We start from the raw sequence: 6,892 nt of genomic DNA, 5'->3' as shown, positions 1-6,892 counted from the left end.
TGCCATGAATTGATTTACTTGGACCCCGACTTAAAGAAGTTGAAAAACTTATTCGGGTGTTACCGTTTAGTGGTCAATTAAACGGAATGTGCATTATATTGTGCTATCTACTAATAAAAGTTTCAATCAGTCAATCAATCAATCAATCCACCAACTCAATAGATTTTACAACCTGCCTTGTAATACTCAAGTTACTTTGCTGGAACGTTTTAAGTAATACAGTCGTGGTCAAAAGTTTACATACACTTGTAAAGAACAAATAATGTCATGGCTGTCTTGAGTTTACAATCATTTCTACAACTCTGATTTTTTTGTGATAGAGTGATTGGAGCACATACTTGTAGTCACCAAAAACATTCATGAAGTTTGGTTCTTTTGTGAATTTATTATGGGACCCCATCAAGTCATAAAAATGGGGTCCCACAGTAAATGTTTGCGGTGCCACTTTTTTGTAACCGTTTTGAAAACAAATGATAAATGTACGAATTATCCTGATATATCTCACATTCTATATTGTGTTTTGGAAAAAGGTTGTCAGAAACGTTACTTAATTCATGAAAAAAAAAAATACAAAAGAAAACAAATGTTTATGCATATGTAAATTTATTCAGTTCTAAACCTTCATTCACTTTCTTCTTTCCTTCATGTATCTAAACTTTACCGCTGCCGGTATTTTTTTCTATATTTTTATTGTAATATTTTCATAATGTGTTTGTTCTATTTTTGGCCAAAGTAAGACAAAGAAAACAATCTGAAGTTGTCTTTATGTTTTTTGTTTTAATGCCATGATTTTAATAGTCAGGCCTACGTGTGCACAGATTTTCCTCCATGCGGCCCCTGACCTAAAATGAGTTTGTCTTGTTGTGAGGCAGACTGGCTCGTACATGCACATGCATCCTCCACTGTTGCCATTTCTAATACAAGGACTTATAGTTCTAATTTCTGCCAGGAGACAGACCAAAAACTACAACTCGGATGACGGGGAGAAGACACAGTCGAAGTTAAAAGTACCAATGATTGTCACACACACACTAGGTGTGGCGAAATTATTCACTGCATTTGACCCATCACCCTTGATCACCCCCTGGGAGGTGAGGGGAGCAGTGGGCAGCAGCGGTGGCCGCGCCCGGGAATCATTTTTGGTGATTTAACCCCCAATTCTAACCAGTGATGCTGAGTGCCAAGCAGGGAGGTAATGGGTCCCATTTGTATAGTCTTTGGTATGACTCGGCCGAAGTGGAGGCACATACACTATATTGCCAAAAGTATTTGGCCACCCATCCAAATGATGAGAATCAGGTGTCCTAATCACTTGGCCCGGCCACAGGTGTATAAAATCAAGCACTTAGGCATGGAGACTGTTTCTACAAACATTTGTGAAAAAATGGGCCGCTCTCAGGAGCTCAGTGATTTTGGAACTGTTATAGGATGCCACCTGTGCCACAAATCCAGTCGTGAAATTTCCTCGCCGCTAAACATTCCAAAGTCAACTGTTGGCTTTATTATAAGAAAATGGAGGAGTTTGGGAACAACAGCAACTCAGCCACCAAGTGGTAGGCCACGTAAACTGACAGAGAGGGGTCAGCGGATGCTGAAGCGCATAGTGCAAAGATTTTCTGCACAGTCAGTTGCTACAGAGCTCCAAACTCCATGTGACCTTCCAAATAGCCCACGTACAGTACGCAGAGAGCTTCATGGAATCATCTAAGCCAGCGGTCCCCAACCTACCGCGGCCCGGTAATTGTAGCCGCACAAGAAATTAAAAAAAATATTTTTTTTTGTTTTGTTTTGTTTTATTAAATCAACATAAAAAACACAAGATACACTTACAATTAGTGCACCAACCCAAAAAAACTCCCTTCCCCATTTACACTCATTCACACTCATTCGCACAAAAGGGTTGTTTCTTTCTGTTATTAATATTCTGGTTCCTACATTATATATCAATATAGATCAATACAGTCTGCAGGGATACAGTCCGTAAGCACACATGATTGTATTTTTTTATGACAACAACAACAAAAAACAACCTCCCCCCCACCCTCGCGGTCCGCGGGACAAATTTTCAAGCGTTGACTGGTCTGCAGTTACAAAAAGGTTGGGGACCACTGGTGTAAAGCACGTCGCCACTGGACTCTAGAGCAATGGAGATGCGTTCTCTGGAGTGATGAATCACGCTTTTCCATCTGCCAATCTGATGGACCAGTCTGGGTTTGGAGGTTGCCAGGAGAACGCTACATTTCGGACTGCATTGTGCCGAGTGTGAAATTTGTTGGAGGAGGAATTATGGTGTGGGGTTGTTTTTCAGGAGTTGGGCTTGGCCCCTTAGTTCCTGTGAAAGGAACGTTGAATGCTCCAGGATACCAAAACATTTTGGACAATTCCATGCTCCCAACCTTGTGGGAACAGTTTGGAGCGGGCCCCTTCCTCTTCCAACATGACTGTGCACCAGTGCACAAAGCAAGGTCCATAAAGACATGGATGACGGAGTCTGGTGTGGAGGAACTTGACTGGCCTGACCTGAATCCGATAGAACACCTTTGGCATACTTGCCAACCCTCCCGTTTTTAGCGGGAGAATCCCGGTATTCAGCGCCTCTCCCGACAAACTCCTGGTATTCAGCCGAAGCTGGAGGCCACGCCCCCTCCAGCTCAATGTGGACCTGAGTGGGGACAGCCGTTCTTACGTCCGCTTGCCCAGCAGCTTGCCTGCCCAATGACGTCATAACATCTATGGCTTTTAGAGAGTAGAGTGCACAACAAGCAGAGAGAGTTCTTGGTTTCTTATGTGGGTTTATTGTTAGGCAGTTTCATTAACGTCCTCCCAGCGCAACAACAGCAGTCACTTTAGTCTACTGTAAAGCAGTTCGTCTGCTGTAAACAGCAATGTTGTGACACTCTTAAACAGGACAATACTGCCACCTACCGGATAGACTGTGCAGAACACTGAAATTCAAGTATGTCTTTTATTTATATGTATAATAAAATAAAAATAAAATATATATATGGCTAGAATTCACTGAAAGTCAAGTATTTCATACATACATATATATACATATACTGTATGTGTGTGAAATACTTGATTTGGTGAATTCTAGCTGTAAATATACTCTCCTCTTAACCACGCCCTTTGCCACGCCCCGCCCCAAACCCCTCCTCCCCCACGGGCCACGCCGCCCCCCGCCCCCCACCTCCCGATATTGGAGGTCTCAAGGTTGGCAAGTATGCCTTTGGGATGAATTAGAACGGAGACTGATTAATCAGTGTGTGACCTCACCAATTCGCTTTTGGAAAATTGGTCGAAAATTCCTATAAACACACTCCGCAACCTTGTGGACAGCCTTCCCAGAAGAGTTGAAGCTGTAATAGCTGCAAAAGGTGAACCCACATCATATTGAACCCTATGGGTTAGAAATGGGATGGCACTTCAACTTCATATGTGAGTCAAGGCAGGTGGCCAAATACTTTTGGCAATATAGTGTAAGTAAGACCGCCCACAAAACGAGATGGTAAGAAAGCAGCTTGAAGATGGTCTGTGAAACATAATCTATGCAACATTTTGAGCAAATAACCACCATTACATGTTATGTAGACCACAAGGAAAGTTTTTAAGTTTTTAACTTGTGAGGACATTTGCCTGGTCCTCACAACTACAAAAGTAAAATATTTGTTTTACTTTGTGTGTTTTGCATTCTGAAGTGAGGTTGCAACTAGGGATGTCCGATAAATGCTTTAAAATGTAATATCGGAAATTATCGGTATCGTTTTTTTAATTATCGGTATCGTTTTTTGTTGTCGTTGTTTTTTTTTTTGTTTTTTTTTATTAAATCCACATAAAAACACAAGATACACATACAATTATTGCACCAACCCCCAAAACCTCCCTCCCCCATTTACACTCATTCACACAAAAGGGTTGTATCTTTTTTGTTATTAATATTCTGGTTCCTACATTATATATCAATATATATCAATACAGTCTGCAAGGGATACAGTCCGTAAGCACACATGATTGTGCGTGCTGCTGCTCCACTAATAGTACTAACCTTTAACAGTTAATTTTACTCATTTTCATTAATTACTAGTTTCTATGTAACTGTTTTTATATTGTTTTACTTTCTTTTTTATTCAAGAAAATGTTTTTAATTTATTTATCTTATTTTATAAAATTTTTTAAAAAGTACCTTATCTTCACCATACCTGGTTGTCCAAATTAGGCATAATAATGTGTTAATTCCACGGTCACGGCAGTGCAGCCGGATCAAAAGAGACGTCGGAGACGCTTTACTGAACCAAAAGTTGCTTTATTACAAACGAGCGTCATTAAACAGGTCTGCAGTACCCGGAGGAACTTAGGTAAAAAAATGAAGGACTCCTAAACTGGAGAGAAGCCAAACCACCAGTCGTATATTCCTACCTCCTGTCTGTGTGTGCGCGCGCTGGGTCAGAAAAGCACATCCTGACCATAAAAGGAGATGTTGGTGTGTAAGTGTCCGGAAAACAACTGCTTTAAGTCATAACTTAAATGTTGGCGTCTAGACAGGTAGTCTCTTCTCAAGGATATGGTTATCACTTTTGCATTCCGAAGTCCCAATTAGGGCCTCTTTCCTACGAGAACATGCGAATATCAAACTAAATGGCCTTATCTTATGTGCTCAAACTGAAATACCACTATTTACTTAAACTTGGTGGTTTGCTTTCTCCAAAGTGAATATAAACATTCACCATATGTAAAACTTAATATGAGTTCATTCACTTCACTACAATTCACACTGGCCAGTTAAGTTAAAGTACCAATGATTGGTACTAGTTGTGGTGAAATTATCCTCTGCATTTGACCCATCACCCTTGATCACCCCTTTGGAGGTGAGAGGAGCAGTGAGCAGCAGCTGCGCCCGGGAATCATTTTGGTGATTTAACCCCCAATTCCGAACCTTGATGCTGAGTGTCAAGCAAGGAGGTAATGGGTCCCATTTATATAGTCTTTGGTATGACTCGGCTGGGGTTTGAACTCACAACCTACCGATCTCAGGGCGGACACTCTAACCACGAGGAGTGGGTGGCGCCATTGGTGAAAAGGTGACTAAAGGGTGTTATTTCATGTCTATCTGTATTTAGAAGGTTGTAAACATGTTTTTTTATGCACTAGCTACGAAAATGTTTGATTTATAAATAATGATTCCTACTTTTTGGAAATTCCTTTGTGGCAGTTATGTTTCGACCAATTGTGACCTTTAACAGAAAGCAAAGTTGTGTTTTGTTCAGGTAGATTGATTGCCCAAATTGTATTGCTTTTAGTATCTTAAATGAACAAAATATAAGTGGCCCACGCATCCTTCAATTTTCCTGTATACGGCCCTTCCTAAAAAAGGTTTGGGCACCCCTGCTCTATAGATAGGCGTTGACAAAAAAATGCAAAGACACTGTTTAATCATCTGCATCAGCGGTGTCAAACAGCTGGCCCGCGGGCCGGATCAGGCCCACAAAAATGTTTAGCCAGCGAAGAAATGAGTCTGCTTTTTTTTTTTTTTTAAAGAAGCTGCTGTTCTAAATGTGCCCACTGGATGTCACCATAGCCATTCTGTTACGCAAGCAAGTAGTTTATACCCGCAAATGTACACAGTAAAGCATGGCTGAGCCTCTTCCCCCTCGACCCAAGTGAAACAAAACCTGCTGTTTTACATCTTCTTTGGCACCCTCATTTTCCCAAAATGTCCGTCAAAAAGGGAAAAGTGGACGCAGAGTGTAACTCAACCCTCTTGAATGGTTTTTACCTCCATTTGTAGAGTTAGCACAGGATTTATATGTGTAAATGATGATTTGATACCTAAATTAGTTTTATTTTTAGCTTTATTTATTTTGTTCAAGCCTAAATAGGACTTACATTTTATGGCTTTGAAGATACAGAGACAAAAGTGTTCATTCTGTTGTGTTTATTTTTCTCTCTGAATTTTTAACTAACTTGACATGCTTCATCAAGAGAATTATTTGTGATATGTACATTTTCAAAATGTGCTTGTTCTATTTTTGGCCAAAGTAACACAAAGAAAACAATCCGAAATAGTCTTTATTTTTAAGTTATGCCATGATTTTAAGAGTCCAGCCTACATTGGAATAGATTTTCCTCCATGCAGCCCCTGAGCTAAAAATGAGTTTGACACCCCTGATCTACCTGGTTAAAGATCCTTTTAAAATGCTTTTGTTTTTAAGTGTATAGATATAACAATGTAATAAGATAGTATTATTCAATATCATTTCATAAAATTAATTTTTTCAATATCATTTTTCTAAAAGGAAACAATGTATGAAGCTGAGGCAAAATAAAGTTAAGACAAAACAAAAAATGCTTATTTATTGGTCCAGAAAGGCTTTGAAGGCCTTTTCAACATATCTGATCACAAATACAGTACTATATTGGTCACAGGGGAGGACCGCCCATCTGCACTGCTTAGTTGGAAAGGGATCACTTCACATGAGGCTAAGAATATCATATGAAACCTTTGAAACAATCTAGACTTATAAACAATCACTGAGCTTGTATTACTAAAACCACAGGCAGTTTTTAGGTATTCACTTTAGTCCTGTTGTAATACCTGATGAGTTAAAAACACAAAAGGAGGAAGCCTTACAGATGGTATCTTTATGACAGCAGCCCTACATGTTAGACGTACAGAGCGTAGGTATTTAGCACATAATACATTCATGGCACACACTCTGCTATACCAATGCAGGACAGAGACAAAGCCAATGAGTTCCACTGAGAAAGGCAGGCATCCGCCAGACATACGAGTCTGTTTTTGGTCAAATTCATCAATCAAACATTACATAACAAGGAAATGTTTTGATTTAATTATTTTTATGTAAATTGGCAAAGCATACATGGGGATGTATGC

This window comes from Entelurus aequoreus, linkage group LG24, assembly GCF_033978785.1.
Source record: "Entelurus aequoreus isolate RoL-2023_Sb linkage group LG24, RoL_Eaeq_v1.1, whole genome shotgun sequence".
NCBI lineage: Eukaryota > Metazoa > Chordata > Actinopteri > Syngnathiformes > Syngnathidae > Entelurus > Entelurus aequoreus.
Note: the sequence above shows the minus strand (reverse complement) of the source record.